We start from the raw sequence: 9,293 nt of genomic DNA, 5'->3' as shown, positions 1-9,293 counted from the left end.
CTGCGTAGCATAGACTCTTAGGGTGCCTGAGCTGCCGGTATCTCTGCTTGTGAAGACACCCAATGGCTCCTGATCTCACAAGCTAGGCAAGGTCAGACGTAGTCAGTACTTGGTTGTGAGAACAATAGGCAACTCCATACAGACAAAAACACCCTGGTAGTTGCCAAGAGAAGCGAGAGGGTGGAATGGAAAGTGACTGTTAATGGATAGTGGGTTGCTTTTTGAGGTGAAGTGTTCTAGATTAGGGAGAGATGAATTGTGTGCTTTTCAAAAGTGAATTTTATCGTATGTGAATTACGTCCCCATTTGAAACACTGGGATACACAAATAAAATAACTCTTAAAAAAAGTATTAACATGAGAAATGCATATTATCCTGAGTGCTTGTCTTGGTTCCCACTCTACTAACCAATGCAGACGTGAAGATTCCCGAAGACCAGGCGCTTATTCAGAGCTATTCCACGTAGCAAGGGAGTCGGCCATCACATGTGCGCTTGGCAGAAGCCAAGGGAGGCGGAGGAGAGGGACAGCTCTGTGATGGGAAAGGAGGAAGCCTGTGCTGATCTCAGGTTGTGGTGTGGAGAAGCTGGAGACGGGCTGACTTACAAGGCAGGCATCTGACCCGATGGCTTAGGGGAACAGATTTGGCTTTCCCTCATGTGCTTTTAAATGGAAAGAAGGATTAAAAGTGAGGAAGCTGTCAGTCAGTGGGCAAGTCCTGACAGTTTGGGGCTGTCCCTGCACATGTTGTGCTGGTCTGGCTTTCTGGGCCGATGGTGCAGATTACTGTCAGGGCCTGGGGATTGGACAGAGAGAGAGAGAGAGAGGGAAAGAAAAAGAGAGAGAAGAAGAGATATTCCCTGGTCTCTGGGGGGATTAGAACATTTTGCATACCAAAGTCCCTCCTTCGTTATCTTCATTCAATCAGAAACCGTGTGGATACAGAAATTTTATTCAGTGTTTTTATCATCAACTGCAAGCAATAATGATGAAACAATGACAATAGTCGTTGGTAGTACCACAAACTTCAGGATTTGCCACCTTGCTAATGTCTACCTTGTTTCTTGTTTGTTTCGTATCAGCAAGAAAATTCTTAAATCACTCCCTTTTTTTTCACCCCCCACTGCTATCCAGCTATCGAGTGGCTCTTCTGGACCAGCCACCAGGTCACACCCAGCTGGTGAGAATGTCACCAGGAGGATCCCAGGATGCCACTAGGATGATCCCACCCTTGCAGACGGCCTCCCAAAGTCAATCTCTGGCAAAGCATTCAGGTCCACCCCCACGAATGTTTCCCGGGGAGCTCTGGGGAAATCTCCGAACTGCTGACAGGTAACGCACTACGACCTAGTAAGTCGGCACTGGATGGATTGAGGACAGGAGGTGAGGGGAATACATGGCCAGGTGGGACCACGGTCTTCTAGAGTCTCATCATTAGAAAGACAGGGAGGCCCTGGGAGGTCCTCTGCACGGTCCCTTGCCTCCGCCATGCCACGTTGCCTCCACTGCTAGGGAGAGGGGACTTATGGTAAATCTGACGTTCCCATGACTGGGATCCACCACTGTCGTGCTACTGGTGCTCTCCCAACCCCCGGGGGGAGGCCCCACCTCCAGATAAGTTGTGGAAAGATTGGGAAACGAAAGGACCACTGGGACCCACGAAGGAGGGCATAGGGCTTGGACACTGTCTCCTGTTGGCCTGTGGCAGTACTCTTAGTCCCCCTGCAGGCAGAGGGGCGCCAGAGCCTGCTGGTTGACCAACACATGCCAACCCCTAACAACCTCAGAGCACGGTGTGGGCCACACAGCGCACACTGCCACACATCCAACTGGGGCAAATGTGCCAACACCACAGCACAGCCTCCTGGAAGCTGCTTCCCACGCGGCGAATCCCATCCCTTGCTAATTTCACCAGCGCTCTGGAGGAACTAGTTACATAAAAGTACACAGCAGGTGTTGCCTGACACTTGGTAACATATCAGTGGGGTGGATCCGGATGGAGGGGTTAGTGGTGAACGGTGAGTTCCTCAGACACCCCATCTTGCCCTCGCCCACCTGTTGCCTCTCAGCCAGACAAAAGTGGAGTGTCTCTAGCACCAACGTAGCTGTCTACCTCCAGGACCTTGGCCGACACGGCCAATCCCGGCAGCAGAGAAAGGGCTTGGAAATGTTTTTCAGGAGGTCCTTGAGACATTTATTTTCTGCAGAGATGGCTACCGGGAGCCTCTCCGTGTAATTCTCTGCAGGTGGGGGCTGCCTCTGAGCTCCGGAGGGGACATGCAGATTTTCCTGAAGAGGTGAGGATATCCTTTGTAGTCTGTCTCCTCTCTCTCTCTCTCTCTCTCTCTCTCTCTGCCCCTTCCTCTCATGCTCTCTCTCTCTCTCAAAAATAAACATTTTTAAAAGTTCCATTTATCCTATATTTTACTCAGGATCAATGTGTTCCCATTTTAAAGGGTACTAGAAAAGAAGACGTCTATTTGGATCAGTATATTGGGCTCCTAATTGCATTCTAATTTAATTTTAAGTAATCCAAAGCAATTCAAAAGAACACACTCTTACCATAAAAACTAGCATTTCACAAACTGTTTTATAGTTTACCTACACTATTGATAATGTTGAAGCAAAATGTATTTATAAATGCCTAAGATAAATACAAAATGTATTGATCTATAATGAACTTTTAAGAGGAAATGTATCAGGCTCAAGAATACCTAGAAGGTGCATGAAAACGCTTGAATCCTTTTGCATTTACTAACAGAAAAATGATATAATTCTAATAATTGGTTATTTTCATTGTTGTACTTTGGGTGTGTGTATGTTTAAAAATGTTTATGTATTTATTTTGAGAGAGAGAGAGAGAGAGAGAGAGCACATAAGCAGGGATAGGCACAGAGAGGAGGAGAGAGAGATTCCCAAGTAGGCTCCATGCTGCCAGCACAGAGTCCAATGTGGGGCTTGATATCATGAACCATGAGACTATGACCCAAGCTGAAATCAGAGTCCAACACTTAACTGGCTGAGACACCCAGGTGCCTCTCACTGTTGCAAAATTTTTATAAGCTTATGTAAATTGTTCTTCCGCTGGATGTGAACATATTGTATAGCATGCTTTACTCAAAGTGTCAGTTCTAATTCAATGATTTCTAACAGTATTCTATCAAAAAATTAGTATTTGAGAAATTCACCATCAATGAATTTAGGCAAACACTGCCACAGTCGAAAAGGATGACTCCAAACCAGAGTGAAAAGTAAATAATTCTACAATTCAGACACCTGGTTTTGATGGACAGAAGTATTTGGCAGCTTTTGTAGTTGATGCTAATGCAGATGCTATATTTCAGTTACACTGATTATTTCTTAGATGAAACAGGGCAGCAGGGAGATTCCCCTCCCCAGTACAGCAATAATTGCACATTTGGTGTTTTCTTATTTATTTTAACCTACCTCACTGAGAGAAAGGAAACATTTTCAAAGACTTTATTTGTAAGTAATCTCTACACCCAAAGTGGGCTTGAATTTACAACAATCCTGAGATCAAGAGCTGCATGCTCTACTGACTGAGCCACCCAGGATTCCTGAGAAATGTAAACATTTTTACCTTTACCCAAAGGTGGTTTGTAAGTGGCAAAATTCACTAAAAATTTAGCTGCTTTTTAAGTACAGTTTTCAGCATATAAAGTTTAAAAATTACTACTTTCTAGAGCAGTGTTTGGCAAACTTTTGTAAATATTTTGGAGCTTGCCACATGACCTCGGCTGCATCCACTGAAGTCTGCCATTGTAGCCAGAAAGCGGCCATGGAGAAAAGGTAAATGAAGGAACATGGCTGTGCTCAAATAAAACTTTATTTATGAATCCTGACATCTAAGCATGATACAATTCTTCAGGCTTCTTTCTGAAAATTATTTCAACTATTAAAAAACATGAAAGCAGTTCGTAGCTTGTAGGTCCTACCAAAACAGGCCATAGGAAGAATTTGGCTACAGAGCAAGAGCCAAACTAGTCGTCCTTAGAGACTACCATTCCACAATGAATGGATTACAGTAGCCACGTGCTGAAAACATAAACACTGAGAGCAGACAAATTACCAAGACCTGACCAGGGTGTGAAGGATCAAGTCCTCACCCAGGATGCCCATCTACCCTGCTCACGCATGGCCACCTCATCTTGGCATCCCCAGCCTCTAGGAGTGAGTGCAGGTGCCCAGACCTGGTGCCCACAGTTCTGCAGAGTGCAGGGTGCCCATGTAGTTCTGACACCGTTTACTTACTGGGCATAGTTTCCGCATCCATCAAGTCACCGCCTCCTTCTGGGGCTCCAGGAGGAACAGAAAGACACTTTCCACCCTCCATCTCCTGTGCTTATAGTTCAGACACTGAGTACAGCTTCTCTCACTGCTAAGGGCCAAATGGAGCCTACGGGTCATTTGTGCGTTGTCTCCACAAATGGGGTTGGGGTCTGTGACGGGCCCTAGGGCTCACAGGGAAGGGCCTAATCTTAACTGTGACATTTCAGTTCACCAAATATCTTTTTTTTGGGGGGGGGGGGGGCGGGGGTGGACCAAATTTTACTGCTTTTTGGAGGGTCACCAAACATCTTATTTTGGCAGGGGGAGAGAACACCTTCTACAAAATATGTGAAAGAACATTTTTTGCCCCATATGGAAATTAGCGGGGCAGCCGGCACCCAGCTGGAGCGCGTCACCTCCACCATCCCAAGCGCCAAAGGGCCTGGGGACTCAGGCTGCTTCCACCGGCGCTGCGACCAGAGCTCTGAAGGTGGCGGGAAGAAGGCCGCCAGCTCCGGACCCTGAGCTGCTCCGGGCCCTTGGCGCGCGGAGGGAAGCGGCGGAGGCGGCGGCGGCACCTGCGGCTCTTAGGCTTCGCTGCAGGGCTTCCCGCGGGCCAGGCTGGGCGGCGGGGTGTCCCCAAGGAGACAGGTCAAGGCCTCCGAGCTCCGCGGATGCGCCCCCGGGTCTCCAGGACGCCGTCCTACAGCAGGACACTCGTCCCGCGCGCACAGCGCCGCCGCGCAATCCCGCCGCGGAGGGACTCCTCCCGCGCGGTGAAGGGCGAACTTGCCGGCCGGGCGCAGCCTCCCTGCGGAAGAGGAGCCGAAGGCCGCCCGTCCCGCGGACGGAGAACCTGGAGCGCCTGCGTCACCGCCACGCGTTGCTTCACCGAACCGCCGGGCGGCCGGGCTCCAGTCCCAGGTGGAACCCGGAGTCCCCACTCCCTCCCGGACAGGCTGGCGCCCGGTGCTGCCGAAAGCCTGGCGGCCCCAGCGGCTGCCTTCGCCTCCCCGTGGCTGCGCTGCGTGGGCTTCGGGGAGTCTGGGACGGACCCTGCCCGGAGCCCGCACGGAGCTGGTGACTGCCAAGGCCATTCGCCCCCGGACCCAGGTCAGCAGCAAGTCTCGGCTCCCTGCCCTTTCCTGGCTCCGCGGCAGAAAAAGAAAGTAGGTTTTCACGGTCTTAACTAACGGCTTTTTGCCTCTTCCCAGTCTTTCTCCTCCACCCTAGTGGTCCTGAGCTCCCTCTGTGGCCCTCAATACGCTACTGGTCATTGTTTGTGTTTTTGTCTTTGTTTTGAATGTATTCTAGAGCAGAGACTCAAGGGGAGAGCAGAGGTAAAAGAGGGCAGGGTACTTGCACAAATAAACTGAAGGGAGGAGCGTATAGCATCCGGGGAGAATCCACACCCAAAGCTGCTTAGTGCCAAGCCCTGCTCATCGACCCTAATGTCTTGGTCTCCTCCTGCATACACCCGGGAGCAGGACTGGCCGTCTTCCTGGACTCTGGGCCTGTGTATACCCGGGTCCTGTCCTTTCTCATCCCAGGCTGTGCTGCCCCCCCCCCCCCCCCCCCGCCCGCCCTTCCCCACCTTCTCCTGCATGAACCTGCCCTGACAGGTTTCATCTGTTAGAGTCTCTGTCTCCTTGCTGCCTCCTGGAGCAAAATTAGGAAAGCACTGTTCTAGATCCATCTGTTGTGATCTATGCTGATTCTCCCCATTGTTTTATTATCTGCCACTCATACTTTGGCAAATTGAGTCTTTAAAAAATTTTTTAATGTTTATTTTTGAGAGAGAGCATGAGTGGGAGAGGAGCAGAGAGAGAGGGGCACACAGAATCCAAAGCAGGCTCCAGTCTCTGAGCTGTCAGCACAAAGCCTGACATGGGACTTGAACCCAGGAACTGTGAGATCATGACCTGAGCTGAAGTCTGTCACTTAACCGACTGAGCCACCCAGGTGTTCCCGTAAATTAATTCTGAATTGTATAAGATAATTTTCTTTCAAGTTGGGCAGGTAGGGTAGGTAGGCATGAATAATGGTTCCCTAAAGATGTCCATGTGCTAATCCCCAGAAGCTATGAACGTATTACTTTGCATAGCAGAAGGAAAATGTCCTGATGTGATTTAATTAAGAATGTGGACCTGAGGAGACACTCTTGGATTGTGATTGTGCGTGCGTGCGTGTGTGCGTGTGTGATATAAATCATGGGGACCTCATAGGTGAAAGAGGGAGACAGGAGGATCAGAGTCACGGGAGACATGAGTACAGAAGCAGAGGCAGGGGTGAGGTGAGAGCTGGCTAGGGCCCTGAGGAAGGACTGTGGGTGGCCTCTAGAAGCTGGTAAAGGCATGGAAGAGATTCTGCCCTAGAACTTGCAGAAGGAGTGCAGCCCTGCCAAGCGTCAGCACCTTCCTTGAGGTTTGCACCGTAAGACACACGGGACTCCGGATTCCAGAATTGCAAGAGAATATGTGTTGTGTTTTGTTGCAGCAGCGATCGGAAACTAACAGAGGCCAGTGAGGTGCATCTTTTTGAACAGCACAGATACTGTCCTATTGGTAAGTGGGGCTTCCTTGTACCAGGAAGTTCAAATGAAAAAGGGTAACCCTGATCATATGTTTCCTCAGAGAATCAATGGAGAAGTCGCTCTCCTGGGAGAGAGAGGGGGGAGCTGTGGGCAGAGGCTGAGGATCCTCCCCTGTGGACAGGCAGGGACCATGAGCAGAGGAGCCTCAGGACAGGCCAAGCAAAGAGGGGCTGTGTGTCCGGGACCTTGCTTGAGGGCTTCTGAGGGCAGCTGAGCTGGGGGAGGGAGATCCCAAGAGGGCCTCCTGAGGTCTGTGCCTCTGTACCTTCAGCAGCAGCTGAGCACAGTCCCTAAGCGATGAGCGTCCAGAAGCTTCGAAGATGGCCCGCTGACAGAAGACAGGGAGTTAACCTTGGAAATTAATTAATTGATTAAATTATGTTTTATTTAAAGTCCGTTTCTTTCTATTCCATATTATCCTTAGGAGAAAGTGACAGCATGTTTGATTTGATACTTAACCCTACGTCTGTAATTTTTTATTTTACAAAAAGTAAGAATAAGCTTTCTGAGTGGAAGACCATTGATCGGCACAGTTCCCCAAACCAGAATGGAGCAACGTGTGTTAGATGTGGCTTGTCCATTTAGAAATGGGGATGCTTACAGGAAATACACAAGCTGGCTCTGGGTTAGACAAAACGCCAGTCCCAGTGCCATGCCTTCCTCCTTGTGTGATGTTGTACGGGTCACCTGACCTCTCTGACCCTGGCGTCCTTCCTTCTCAATCAGAGACGATGATCCCTCCACCACAGAGCTGTTCGAGACTTACCTGAGGCAGAGCGTGCGTCAGCACATATCTAAGGACAGGTAGCAATCCCCAATAATGCCAGCGAATGATTAGAGGTCATTTTTAGTCACTTGCCTAAATGGCACGGGGTGACCAGTCTTGGGGTCTGTTGGTTCTGGTCCTGCTTCTGTGCTTTTTCGTGTCTCATGGCCTGTTTCTACTTCTAGGCCCCCCTTGATCCACACTGACCTTGTGTGTTTGGAGGGCTGGGCGGCATGCAGCCCCCTCCGTGCCCACCCTGAGTCCTTAAGTTCCGAGTCTCTTATTTAATCTTACTAACAATGCTCTGAGCCAGTACTAACACCGTCCTTGCTTTTTAGATGACAAAACTGAGCCATGGTGCGTTTAGGACTTGTCCAGGACCACAGGGGGAGGAAGTGACCAAGACTCAGCCTGAGGTGAGTCTGATTCCTGGGCCCTCACAGCCACACAAAGTTTATGTCTCACAAAGCTCTACTACTGTCTTCACCCACAATTCAGCCAGTGTGTTCCTGTTTCTCTTGAACTAGCTTTTGTATATTTTCTTGTTACCAAAGTATTGTATGTTTATTGTAGCAAACTTTGAAAATATTGACATACATTAAAGAAGAAATTTACATTCTCCTGTAATTCCACAGTCCAGAGAATCTGTATGTCAGCGATTTTCTGTCTTCATGTTTTGGTTTATTTCCTTTCCATTTTAAATATTTGCATGATATAAAAGAGACTATGCTTTCTTTAACCAAATCCTTAGTGTTGATTTGGTTCAGGTTATTTCTCACGTTAGAGTAAATATTCTTATAATTACAATAGTGTATCTAATTATTTATTTGGTACACATTTCCAGAAATGAGAATTTCAATTTTAGGCCAAACAGAAACCTTTTAAAGCTTTGTGATTTGTACATATCACCAATGGGCCGAGCCCGAAGGGCTGTAGAATATATAGCTCCAGTCTTTGTCAAGTGGTATGGTATTATATCAAAAGATTCTTATCTTTCAATAGAAGAGAACATCATCTCAGTCTCCATTCATTCAAGAGGTTTATGTTTTTGCTCTTTTCTTGCAGGCATTTGTATTTGTTTATGAGAAACTTCCAGCTTATGTGTCTTACCATTTTTTTCTCGTTGGAATGTTTATTTTATTATAGATTTGTAGAAGCTGTTTATTAGGAATATCAGACTTCTATCAAATATGTCCCAAATAGCATTTTGAGTTTGTGGTGTTGCTATTATATTTGACATGAAAATATTTAACAATGTTGTTTAGCAAAACCCATTAAGCTTTTTTCTATGTAGTTCAGCATTCAGGATGATGCTTACGTATGATTTGGCTGGGGCTGCCATAACAAAATCCCACAGACCAATGTGCTTAATCAACAGATTCTGAATTTCTCACAGTTCTGGACTCTAGAAGCACAAAATCACTGTGTGGTCAGGGCTGGTTTCTCCTGAGGCCTCTCTGCTTGTCTTGCAGATGACGACTTCTCACTGTGTCCTCATGTAGTCTTTCTGTATATTCATCCGTGGTGTTTCTTTGTGTGTCCAAATTTCCTCTTCCTCTAGGGACACCAGGCATATTGAAGTAAGGTATACTTTAATGATACTTCATTTTTTTTTTTTTTTTTTTTACTCATCTCTTTAAAGGTC

The 9,293-nt window shown here is 47.7% G+C and overlaps 1 long non-coding RNA gene across 1 annotated transcript; it reads left to right on the top strand.

Moving 5' to 3' along the window:
• Nucleotides 1-5,226: 5,226 nt before the first annotated feature.
• Nucleotides 5,227-8,065, top strand: LOC128774278 (uncharacterized). The gene is made up of 3 exons (XR_008418831.1): nt 5,227-5,458; nt 6,786-6,853; nt 7,987-8,065. It is a non-coding gene; the product is annotated as an uncharacterized LOC128774278 (long non-coding RNA).
• Nucleotides 8,066-9,293: the final 1,228 nt, after the last annotated feature.

Source organism: Panthera pardus, unplaced genomic scaffold (assembly GCF_024362965.1).
Source record: "Panthera pardus isolate Hobbes unplaced genomic scaffold, ASM2436296v1 HiC_scaffold_3, whole genome shotgun sequence".
Lineage (NCBI taxonomy): Eukaryota > Metazoa > Chordata > Mammalia > Carnivora > Felidae > Panthera > Panthera pardus.
Note: the sequence above shows the minus strand (reverse complement) of the source record. Positions and strands in the feature narration are given on the sequence as shown.